Source organism: Neomonachus schauinslandi, chromosome 11 (genome assembly GCF_002201575.2).
Source record: "Neomonachus schauinslandi chromosome 11, ASM220157v2, whole genome shotgun sequence".
NCBI classification, from domain to species: Eukaryota; Metazoa; Chordata; class Mammalia; order Carnivora; family Phocidae; genus Neomonachus; species Neomonachus schauinslandi.
Genome location: NC_058413.1, coordinates 36,810,637 through 36,824,122, shown reverse-complemented (window position 1 = coordinate 36,824,122; position 13,486 = coordinate 36,810,637). Strand labels below are relative to the sequence as shown.

General features: G+C 36.0%; 1 protein-coding gene across 3 annotated transcripts in view; it reads left to right on the top strand.

Annotated features, from left to right (window-relative positions):
- The window catches only part of NELL1 (neural EGFL like 1), an 805,269-nt gene that overhangs the window by 518,931 nt on the left and 272,852 nt on the right, over window positions 1–13,486 (top strand). The gene's annotated exons all lie outside the window — the stretch shown is intronic.

The following is a 13,486-nucleotide window of genomic DNA, read 5'->3' as shown; positions in this document are numbered from 1 at the left end:
TAGTTTCAGATGCATAAGTAGTCATTTAACATTTATATACATTATGAAATCATGATAAGTTTAATTACCATCTGTCACCATACAAAGTTATCACAATATTATTGACTGTATTCCCTATACTGTCCTTTACATCCCTTTGACTTGTTTTATAACTGGAAGTTTTTACCTTTTAATCCCTTCATCTGTTTTGCCTATACCCCTACACCTCTCCTCTCTGACAAACACTAGTTTGTTCTCTGTGTTAATGATTCTGTTTCTGTTTTGTTCATTTGTTTTTAACATAACACATGTGAGTGAATCTTATAGTATTTGTCTTTCAGTTATTTCACTTAGCATAATACCCCCAGGTCCATCTGTGTTGTCACAAATGGCAAGATTTCATTGTTTTTATGGCTGAGTAATATTCCATTTGTGTGTGTGTGTGTGTGTGTCTTTATTCATCTGTTGATGGACACTTAGGTTGCTTCCATATCTTGGCTATTATAGATAATACTTCAGTGAACTTAAGAGATGCATGTATCTTTTTGAGTTATGTTTTTGTTTTCTTCAGATAAATACCCAGAAGTGGAATTGCTGGATTGTATGGTAGTCCTATTTTTAAATTTTTGAGGAACTTCTGTACTGTTTTCCACAGTGACTGCACCAGTTTACCTTCCCCCCAACAGTGCACAAGAGTTCCCTTTTTTCCACATCCTTGCTAACACTTGTTATTTCTCGTCTTTTTGGTACTAGCCATTCTGACAGATGTGAAATGATTTCTCATTGTGGATTTGATTTGCATTTCTCTGATGATGAATGATGTCAAGCATCTTTTCCTGTGCTACTGACCATCTATATGTCTTCTTTGGGAAATTATCTATTCAGGTGTCTGCCTATTTTTTAAATTGGATTGTTTGGGAGTTTTTTTTAATGTGTATTTCATTTTTAACACTGTCTCTGAGTTTGGTACAAAAACCATATAAAACATTCATCTTCAGTTGACCACTTATGCATGCACATTTCATCCTTTGACATCTCACACCAAACTGCAGTTCAGTGAAGTATTTTAAGTTGCTGGAGAATTGTATGTCTTCTAGCTGGTAACCCAACAGACTAATAAATATGCGGCAGATAGAGTCCTCATCTACATGAGGGAAAATGATATTCTGTCTTGAGAGTTATTGTGAGGATCCTTTCCCTTTTTCTTGACATACTTCAGATGAATGAATTTTAACTCACATGTATATTGGCCCTAAAAATACTAAAAGATTAGTCAGTTCTCAGAAAATATGAAGACAGCTTTTAAAATAATTTCTTTTTGGTAAAGGGAGAATTATAAATGAAAGTTAATTCATTTTCCCCTAGAAGACATATTAGTACTTTCCATCAATTTCTCAAATTGCTAAGTAGAGGAAGGTTAGAATATTAAGGGCTGTAAATATTCTTTAAGTGGATGTAATATTAAAGAACCTTCTATACCTTATTGAATAGACATTGAAGAAGTGACCATACTAATCAACTATTTTCAGTTATCAAAGGGTTGCCTAATAAATCACTTGCTACTTAGAATGTTAATTCATTGGTTCTTGGAATTTTTTAAATTATCATTTTGGGCCAATAAATGTAATTTGGAATTGGAATGAAATGAAATGACATACTGTTCTAGTTTTATTCCTTTTATTATTTAGACTGATACAGAATACCCTCAAGTGTTATATTTGCACAAATAAAAATGATTATAAACATGCATTGAGCTAGGCACTGTTCAAATTGCATGTATTTAATCCTCAAAAAACTCTTTGAGGGAAGTAGTATAACCCTCATTTATGAAATAGGAAACTGAGGCAGAGATTTTTTTTTTTAAAGCTATTTTCCTGAAGTCAAATAGTTACAAATGAAAGAGCTAGGATTACAACCCAAGCAGTCTACTAACTTTTAACCCTCATACTTTGCTGCCTTCAATGAAAAAAATCTTTGAATGGACATTCAAAAATTAATTTGTATTTCTGTGAAATTTATACATACATGTAGTTTAAAAAGCCAAATGGTTCTAGAAGGCTTTATAAATATGATTAATCCCCTTGAAAATTTTCCCCATTTCCTATCCCTAGAGGCAACCACTTTCAGTGCTTTTAACAGATTCTTTTGGTGTTTTCATCCATATCTCTAAATAGTATGTTTCTTTGCTACTTCATATTTCCAGTTTTGACATTTTTTATTGACTTCCAACCATATAAGATGGGGATTTGGCTGTCTTAAATACACCTCACCAGACATCTTTTTGTTAGATTAGTATTCTGTGTTCATGTTACGATGATTATGTGCATGCTACTAATGAATGAATTAACAAGTATACTTGGTTTCTTTTCTTGCACAGATCTTTGTTCCCCTGTCATTAATAATCATTGTGTTCATAGACTTTTTTTTTAAGATTTTTATTTATTTGACAGAGAGCACAAGCAGTAGAGCTGTAGACAGAGGGAGAGGGAGAAGCAGGCTCCCCACTGAGCAGAGAACCAGATGTGGGGCTGATCCCAGGACTTTGGGATCATTACCGGAGCCGAAGGCAGATACTTAACCAACTGAGCCACCCAGGTGACCAAGTTGATAGATTTTATTGCTCAATTTATTATGGATTTATCATAATTTATCCCCAAACTCATACCAGTTGTATAAATACTCCTAAAGACATTAACACTTTCATGTTCTTGAATAAATTTCCCCCAAAGATTGGTTGATTTCTAGGCTTGCCATGTAGCATATGTCATGGGAATCTCTCTTCACCATGGTTCTGGGGATCCCCTTTGCATCTTTCTGGGATGGCAGCCCCTGTTCCTGTTAATCATTCACACTCTTTCTTGGTTTATTGCTCTGGCTTGATGGAACACATTTTTCCATTACTTATATGAGAAAGGGTACACTGGAGAAAAACTTCTGAGACCTTGTTTCTCTGAAAACTGTCTTTTTTTGGTTAAATGAGTTGATTCTTTAAAAATTGCTTGGAAAATTGGCATATAATAAGTTAAGATATATGTCTAGTAGATCATTTTACCTTCTTCACCCTTGCTTGATAATTTGAAAAGACATTGTATTTTAGGTTGTAAAATTTTTTTGCCTCAGAATTTTGGGGGAATTGCTCTATTATCTTCTATGTTCTGTTATGGAATTTGAGAAATCCAATGCCTTTCTGTTTTTTATCCTTTGTTTTGAAATCCCGTTTTAAATTTCATGATGACAGGGGTACAGTTTTCCTTCATTCTGCTGGGCACTCGGTGGACCTTTCCACTCTAGATATTCGTAGCTTTCAAGTATCCTTGAATTGTCTTTACTGACTTGTCCCCTACTCTTACTCCTACTTCTTTGGTCCTCTCTTTCTGGCTTTCCTGTTGTTTTGATGCTGGACTCCTTAGTTGTCCAGTTTTCTTATTTTCTTTCCTATTTCCATGTATTTATCATTTTCGTCTGATGTCTGAGGATTTCTGCTACTTTGTCTTCCACCTTTTTGCTGAGCTTTTCATTTCTGCTGTCCTTTTTGTACTCCAAGATCACTTTTTCTATGTTTTTTCATAGCATATTTTTGTTTCATGAATGCAGTAGTGTTTTTTCTCTGAAGACATTAATGATGGTTTATTTGAAGTGTTCTCTTAATGGAGTCCTTGTATCTTCCTCATTGCTTCTGTTTATTGATTTGCTTTGGCTTCTGTCATTTATAATAGAAGCTTCCCCCACATGTTTGAACCTGGCTCTTCACTCCTACTTAAGGGCTGGATAAAAAGACACTAATTGAAAGCTCTCTGCAAATGGGAATGTGGTGGTTGACAATGGAATTCAATATAAAATGATCTGGGCCATTCTTTTGGTAAAAACTTGATTGTCAGTATCTTTATTTTTAGTTGGTTTCCTTAGAAAATACTCTTCAAAGCTCCTGCCCAGGGAAGCTAAGCATAGATTTCAGCATTCTGTTTGCTCCGTAAATTTTCACTTATTTCCCCTGATTTCAGTATTGAACTTGCAGTCAGTTGTGAATGGTGTTCCTCAGCATAGAGCGTAAGTGTCCCATGTTCTCCTAAATTGGTGGAGGGGCAGTCATGTAACAGAATGATAGAGAAGACAATCTGGGTATCTACCTACTTCTTCTTTTTTTTTTTTTAAAGATTTTATTTATTTATTTGACAGAGAGAGACACAGCGAGAGAGGGAGAAGCAGGCTTTCCGCCGAGCAGGGAGCCTGATGTGGGGCTCAATCCCAGAACCTTGGGATCATGACCTGAGCCGGAGGCAGACGCTTAATGACTGAGCCACGAGGTGCCCCTCTACCTACTTCTTAAGGAGAGCTTCAACCCACCTTTACCTGTTGCTGTTGCCAGTTGCCGAGCCTTTTGGGTTCTGTGATGCAAAATAAATTGTTTCTTGGCTTTTCTTACTGAGTGGGATTCAACTTTTTCAAATCTGAAAAGTCAATCATCACTCCTTCGTCTGCTTTCCAGCTTCCTAAATTTTGCTCTCCTAGCATTCTTATTGCTCTTATAGGTATACAATTTTAAAAACTCAAAAACGTAAATAGAACTTCATTGGATTTCAAGAAAGGGCTGATGTAAGTACATGCATTTAACCAATAATCTTGGAAATTTGTTTGTGATACTTTTAGTTTTGTATAATTATCAGTTTATCTGTTAGATGCCTGAAAGTCTGTCATAGTGATTGAGTTTTTGTGTGAGACTCTTTCTTCCCTTCTCAGGGATGGGAGAGGGAACGGGATGGGGAGGGGACACATGGAGACAAAACACGGAAGAAAAGCAGCATGATGTAGGGGAAAGGAGACTTGAGTTTGAATCTTCCGCTGAATTAACAGGAATTATTAATCCTCCTGGCATACGACTTTCCTTATGTATAATGTAATGAGAATAACACCTACCTCGTTGCATTTTTCAGATTGAGATAATATATTAATTAATACACAGTCTTGGATATGGTGCCCAATAGAGGCCATTTTCCATCTTGAATTAAGGGAGGGCATTTGCAGTCAGGGGATGGAGAAAATCCATTTCAGAACATTTTTAGATTTGTATAATTACACCTGCTTTGTAATATTGACCATAGATAAACCAGTTGTCTAAACGAGCTGGCTTCAGAAAGCCTCCTCTAATTTCCAGATCCTGTAGTTATTATGGTAACCTTATTGAAAAAATGGTTTTAACAAGTGTAGAATATGCTTTATAGGAACTATGATTTAGGGCTAATTGAAAGTGGGACTTTTTGAGAAAACCTGCAGTGTATGGTTGTCTGAGCTGCTGTAAACAGTTATGTAGTCTGTGTTTGTTTTGAACTAAAAATTGAGATAGATGTAAGAGAGAGGACTTCATTGATTTATGTGTCCAATCATTGTTAGCCCAAAGAGATTTTTTGCTGTACCTTGGTTAAAACGAAAGCCTCTGAAATGCACAGCAGTTGAAGAAAAGTATAATAATCACACTTGTGAATAGTTCTTGGAAGACTGAAATCCTCCTAGATAGGAAGAAAGAATTTAGAGTGGCATAATCAAGGCCCTAGGTAACAGAAAATATTTAATGGAGTTGTTCCTGTGGCTGTAATGTTTAGTTAGAAGGGAAGATAAAAGATAAGTTGTTTCCAACTTACCTGTAATCTCGAGTCTTTACCTGTCTTCTTTCTAACAAAGTATAATGTCACATAAGCATCAATTTCATGACTAGACTGTAAACTTCGCTGTTTCAGACAAAAACAAAAACCTCATGAATAATGTGAACTCCCCCCCTCCCCCCACCTCAATACCCTTTTTGCTGGGAGTGGATTTTTACCCTTACTAATGAAAACTATATCCAAAAAACTCTTCTTAGTGCAAATGTAATTGTAACTCTTCCTCAAACAAGGGCCTCTGCAGTGGATTTGGTATTGTATCATGTGGATTCTATTTTGGAAAACAAGGAGGGCATTTTTGGATGATTTTACATCTGGCTCTCCACAGTTCTATGAACTGTGCCTCTATTAGCTCTTCTATGGTTGTTAGATAGTGATAGAATGACAGGAGGGAAATTGCATTAATGGTGCAATAGAGAAAATGGAACAAATTAAGTCTCCGTGCATTGATCTTTTTAGAAAAATTATTGATAAAACAGTGTTCATAATCAGTTGATTCTGTAGGACAACATGAAGTGGATTTCGAGTTTTCTTAGAGTGTGTGTGTTAAAATTTCTGCTGTCAGTGAGGCAAAGCTTTGGTATAAAGTGCTCTTGGGTGTTGAAAATCTACTCTCTCTTAAGTGTGTGTTTTCCTTTTTAAAGTGTTATCTTTCAATACTTTGGGTTCCCCCCGCCCCCGCAAAAACCTTAAATGTTTCTCTGCTGCCTTTGGGGTATCATAAATTTCCTTAGTTTGCCATGCAAGTTTTTTGACCCTCTGACCCCAATTTAATTTACCCCCTTGTCTGCCACTGTTTTTCTACATAAACCCACCCTTTCAGCCAAATGGGAATGCATAGTGTACCCTATAGGCCTCTCAATTTTGCCTCCATCTCAGAAATTCTCTCCTTTCCTCCATAATTATCTACTGCTAGCCCTTCTTTAAGATTTGGCTAAAGCCCTTTCCCTCACACCCAGCCTAGGCACATGGTCAGTCCATCTTCTGCACTTCCTTGTCCTGGTTATGTCACTCAAGAAGCATTTAACATCAACTTCCAGTTCACATTTTACCTACTACATTTTGTTTAACTCTGCCTAGAACATAAGCTCCTTAAAGGCAGGAGGTTTTGTATTTGTTTCATAGCATTTCTCCTGACATTGAAAGATCCACTTGTGTGTCCCTTGCTTGTTTATCTATCTGTCATGTATTTTGTGTTGTCTACTCTCACTAGAATATAAGTTCCAAAAGGGGTCATGAATATTGCGAAAGCTACAAAGCTCATACACGGCAGGCAGTTTGGCTCTGGAGCCTGTGCTCTCTATCATTGACCACTAATCAGTGCAGCCTCATGGTGATTGTCAGTGACTCCATCATTGCCACCTCTAATTTTATTTACTCTGTCAACAGGATATTGACACTATTGACCACTCATTCCTTGCATGTTTCACTTCTCTTGGCTTCTGTGACATCCTTTTATTTCTATTCTCCTCCCTCCCAGAACACTTCTCCTCTAGTCCTCTTTAGGTGTTCAAATATTGATGGTCTTTATTTGTCCACATCCTTTTTCTATGCTTTCACTACAATCATCTTTCGAGCCTAGTACTTCTTGACCTCAGTGGTATGACACATTACAGTGTCATACACTGTCATGACACATACAGTGTCAGAATCAATCAGGGCATATGTCAAAACCACTCACTTCTTCATAAAGCATTAAGTTACAAGCACTTGCAAATGATTTACTTTTTTAAATTGACTCACCTCAGAGTTACCATTATAAGGATGTCACACTAACTCATTTGCATTTCAATAGTGTATGCTTGTTCCTGTGGGGAAAGGAGGAATTTGAGTTAGCTGGAAGTGAATTGCTTATAATTCATAGCCTATTTTATATTTGCTGAAAAAATCTGTGAACTATGGTTATTGACATGTCATTGATAGTTAAAGCAATTTTGAGATATTATTTGTAAACTGGGGATTTATAGTTTGTTGTTTATAGTTTGTTTCCTTGATTTTACCCATGGATACATTTTTAATGATGGAGGGAGGTGAAGAAAGCATGCATGTGCATCTATCTCTGCATAGCATTGAGAATACAGTCTAGTTACAAATTCCAAATCAAAGGCAATGTGATCAGCCAAATGACATGTGCAATATTATTTATATGAACATCATGAATAAATATAAATACGTGCTACACTTTTTAATTATAAAATGAGTTATTTTTCTTTATTAGTATATGCTTTCTTTTATAACTCATAGAGATCTGGATTTGATTTTTAAAATATACTTTTACATAGTTTTTATGTTAGATTAGTCATCTATATTTTTTCCCTCAAAAAATGATGTTTTGAGATTATCAAATAGATAATTTTAGTGACCATTTACTTTTACAATGCTTTTGAAAATATGACCTATAAAAACAACATTGGGAATGCTTTGCTTTATATGGTCAACGACTTTTGTTCATATGTCTGTATGTTTGGTTTTCATTACGATCTGAGTATACTCCTGGGAGTGTGTCTCCTATGAATGCCATTCATCATCTGTCCTAGCAGAAGAAAAGTTGAAAACCTCTGCTCAAGGCTATATTATATACTCCTGGGTAGTTTACTCTCTCCCATATGTTGGTGACTCCTGAATTTCTGTCATCACCCACAATCTTTTCCCTGGAGCTGCAGACTCATTTATTAAACCACCCACTGGACATCCTTATGTGGATGTCCTACAGGCTCCCCAAACATGTCATATCTGAAACTGAGCTCATTTTCTATCTTAGTCCCGTGACCCCACTGCTCTTTTTCCAGTGATATACATTTTTTTTTTTTAAAGATTTTATTTATTTATTTGACAGAGACAGAGAGAGCAGGAACACAAGCAGGGGGAGTGGGAGAGGGAGAAGCAGGCTTCGCACTGAGCAGGGAGCCTGATGTGGGACTCGATCCCAGGACTCTGGGATCATGACCTGAGCCGAAGGCAGCCGCTTAACGACTGAGCCACCCAGGCGCCCCAGTGATGTACATTTTTATCAATGATATCATTCACCCAGTCTGTTAAAGACATTAAGGATAATATTCAGTGTCTCCCAAGTCATTAGTCTAGTCCAGTTTTTATCTCCAAAACACCTCTGAAAGTATTTCTCTCCTTCCTCACTGCCTTTATCTTAGTACAACTGCTTTTCATTTCCTATTGGGACCATTTCATAGCCCAGCCCAGTGGTTCTCAGACTTCAGTATGTATCAGAATCATTAAAACATAGATTGTTGGGTTCCAACTGCAGACTTCTGATTCAATAAGTCTAAGAATAGTCCAAAAAAATGGCAGTTCTAAGGAGTTTGTAGTAATCCTGATGCTGCTGGTTTGGGGATCACTTTTTGAGAACAACAGCGATAGCCTCTTAATTGGCCTTCCTGCCACCAGACTAGCCACCTTAACTGTTGATCGTCCAAAGGATAATTTTTTATGCAGGTTAGAGTCTCTCTTCCTGACTTAAACCATTATACTATCTTAGCATTACACTCACAATAGACTTCGTTGAACTCTTACCCCTTGAATATGTGAAACCATGGCACTCTTGTTATTCTTTTACCTGTACAACAACTATCTTTTTTTTCCACTGGGGTTAAGAACTTTTTCATTTGTCCATGTATGTTTGTAGATCAGCCTGGCTATGAAAATCTCAACCACCATCCATTATATAATCCCATTCTCAGGGCTTCCTTCCTTGTTCATTCACACCTTTAAAAGGTTTATCTTCTAACCGCATGTGAGGAAGATTTGTGTGTATCGTTAAGTAACAGTGGCCCATTGGTGGAAACAAAATTGTGTAGTTGAGCCTGGGTCATTTCTCTTCCATTGTTCTCTCTCGGTATTATCATCTGCTGTAGCCTCTGGCTCTAGTGGTGGACAGCTATTATCTATCTTATGTGACATAATTAAGTGACAAACAGGTACCCACCTGGCTCCTACTCTACAGCTGTTTTATATCAGTTTTCAGGAGGAGTAAGCAGTACTGCTTCCTTTTTTTACTCACAGTGGGCTGCGTCCAAGCACACCCAATGTTGACCCCCACCTGGCTGGACTTTGTGAAGAGGTAAAGAAAGGCCCTTGCTGCTCAAAATGTGGTAAGGGGCCAGTAGGATTTGTATCACTAGGGAGATCTTTTGAAATGCAGAATCTGCACTCGAGATATATAAGAATATATAAGGATATAACAGAAAGATAGCAGGAAAATCCCAAAATAAATGTGGAGATTAAACAACACCTTTCTAAATAACATGTGGGTCAAAGAAGAAATTTCAAGAGGTTTAAAAATATTTTGAACAAAATGAAAACACAGCTTATCCAAAAAAAAAGCTTATCGAAACTTGTATATAGTGAAAGCTGTGCTTGGAGGGAAATGTATAGTAATGGATGCATATAGTAGAAAAGAATAAAGATGTTTAATCAATAATATAAGGTTCTACCTTAGGAAACTAGAAAAAGATGACCAAGTCTAAAGTAAGCATAAAAAAAGAAATATTAAGAATTGGAGTAGCAGTCAGTGAAATTGAAAATAGAAAATCAGTAGAGGAAATCAATAAGATCCAAAGCAGACTCTTTAGAAAGATCAATAAAATTGATAAGCCTTTAGAGAGGCTAACAAAAAAGAGAAAGGACCTAAATTGCTAGTATCAGAAATGAAAGAAGGGACATTACTACAAATCCTATGGACATTAAAAAGGATAATAAATGAATTTTATGAGGAACTTTATGCCCACAAATTTGATAACCTAGATGAAATAGAACAATTCTTTGAAATACATTATTTGCCACAACTCACATAAGAAGCAGCAGACTATCTGAATAAACCTACATATATTTTAAAGTTGAATCAATAATTAATAATCTTCCAGAACAAATTATCAGGCCCAAATGGGTTCACATTTAAGAAAGAAATTACACCAATTTAAGAAAGAAATTATACCAATTCTGTACAATATATTCCAGAGGATGGAAGCAGAGAAAATATTTCTAACTCATTCTATAAGATCAACATTACCTTACTAACAAAACCGTACAAAGATATTACAAAAATAGAAAATGACAGACCAATCTCTCATGAGCATAGATGCAAAAATCTTCAAAAAATATTAGTAAATTGAATCCAACAATGTATAAAAGAATTATACAACATAATTGAGATTTATCCCAGGTATGCAGTGCTGGTTCAACAATCAAAAATCATTTAATGTAGGGTGCCTGGGTGGCTCAGTTGGTTAAGCGACTGCCTTCGGCTCAGGTCATGATTCTGGAGTCCCGGGATCGAGTCCCGCATCAGGCTCCCTGCTCGGCAGGGAGCCTGCTTCTCCCTCTGACCCTCCCCCCTCTCATGTGCTCTCTCTCTCTCTCGTTCTCTCTGTCTCAAATAAATAAATAAAAAAAAGTCTTTAAAAAAAATCATTTAATGTAATGCATCACTTTAATAGGCTAAAAAAAAGAAAAATCACATGATCGTATCAGTAGATGCAGGAAAGCATTTGACAAAATCCGACACCCATTCATGATAAAAGCTCTTGGTAAACTAGGACTAGATGAGAACTTCATTAACTTGATAAGAAATACCTACATATAATCTACAGCTAACATCATACTTTGAGAAACACACAGCTTTCCACAATTATCAAGTACATGGCAAGGATGTCTCCTCTTACCACTCCTTTCCGATATTATACTGGAATTTCTAGCTAATGCAGTAAGACAGTAAAGATCAAGTACATGGCAAGGTTGTCTCCTCTTACCACTCCTTTCCGATATTATACTGGAATTTCTAGCTAATGCAGTAAGAAAGGAAATTAAAGGTATACAAATTAAAAGGGAAGAAACGAAACTGTTGTTTGCAGATGACAGGATTATGTAAAAAATGTGAAAGAATCAGCAAAAAATTACTGGAACTAATAAGTGATTATAACAAGATTGCAGGATATAAGGTTAAAACAGAAAAGTCAGTTGTTTTCCTATATACAAGTAATGAGTAAGTGGCATTTAAAATTGGAACTTCAATATCATTTATGTTTACATCCCCCAAAATGAAATACTTAGGTATAAATAAAAAATATGTAGAAGATCTATATGAGGAAATCTACAAAACTCTGATGAATAAAATCAAAGAAGAACTAAATAAATTGAGATGTTTTCTATTCATGGATAGGATGTCTTAATATTGTCAAGATATCAGGTCTTCCCAACTTTATGTATAGATTCAATGCAAAATTAATCAAAAATCTCAAAGTTATTTTTTGGATATCAACAAACTGATTCCAAAGTGTGTATGGAGAGGCAAAAAACCCACAAGAGCCAACATCGTATTGAAGGAGAAGAGGAAAACTGGAAAACTGAAAGTCCTCAACTTCAAGACTTACTAAAAAAGCTACAGTAATCGAGATAGTGTTATTGGCAGAAGAACAGATGAATAAATCAATGGAAGAGAATAAAGAGCCCAGAAATGGACCCATACAAATAGTCAACTGATCTTTGGCAAAGGAGCAAAGCAACATAATGGAGCAAAGTCTTTTCGGCAAATGGTGCTGGAACAACTGGACATACATATGCAAAAAAAAAAAAAAATCTAGACACAGACCTTAAATCCATCACTAAAATTAACTCAAAATGAATCCTAGCCTTATATATAATATACAAAACTATAAAACTCCAAGAATATAATGTAGGAAAAAATCTAGATGACCTTGGGTATGGCGATGACTTTTTAGGTATAACACCAAAGACAGGATTCATGAAAGAAATAACAATATAGACTTTGTTAAAATTAAGAACTTCTCTAAAAGAAGACAAAGTCAAGCGAATGAGAAGACAAGCCACAGATTGGGGGGAAATTATTTGCAAAAGGCGTATCTGATAAAAGACTGTCATCCAAAAAAAAATACAAGGAACTCTTAAAACTCGACAATAAGAAAACAACCCAATTAAAAAATTGGCTAAAACCTTGACAGACACCTCATCAAAGAAGATGGCAAATAAGCATATGAAAAGATACTCGATATGTAGTATGTCATCAGAGAAATGCAAATTAAGACAATGAAATACCAGTACATGCCTATTAGAATGACTAAAATCTGGAACACTGACAACAAATTCTGACAAGGTTGTAGAACAATGGGAATTTTCATTAACTGCTGGTGGGAATGAAAAATGATACAAACACTTTGGAGGACAGTTGAGCAGTTTCTGGCAAAACTAATCATACTTTTACCATAGGATCCGGAAGTTGGGGTCCTTGTTACTTTCTCAAATAAGTTGACAGTTTATGTCCACACAAAACCTGCACATGTATGCTTATAGCAGCTTTATTTACAATTACCAAAACCTGGAAAAAAACCAAGATGTCCTTCAGTAGGTGAATATATAAACCGTGGTTTTATATCCAGACAATGGGATATTATTCTGTGCTAAAAAGAAATGAGATAGTCTATGAAAAGACATGGAGGTAACCTTAACTGCATATTACTAAATCAATGAGGCCAATCTGAAGAGGCTACATACAGTGTGATTTCAATTCTATGACATCCTGGGAAATGTAAAACTATGGAGACACTGAAAAGATCAGTGGTTACCAGGGGCCAGGGAGGGTGGAGGGATAAGTAGGCAAAGCAGAGCAGATTTTTAGGGCTGTGAAACTACATTGTATGATACTATCATGGGGGATACACCCCATTATCTATTTGTCCAAACTCCGAAAGTACTACACTAGGAGTGAACTCTAATTTAAACTATGGACTTTGGGTGAAAATGTGTCAATGTAGGTTCATCAGTTGTAACAAATGTACCACTCTGGTGTGGTATTTTGATAGTTTGAGGAGAATTTTATGGGATAT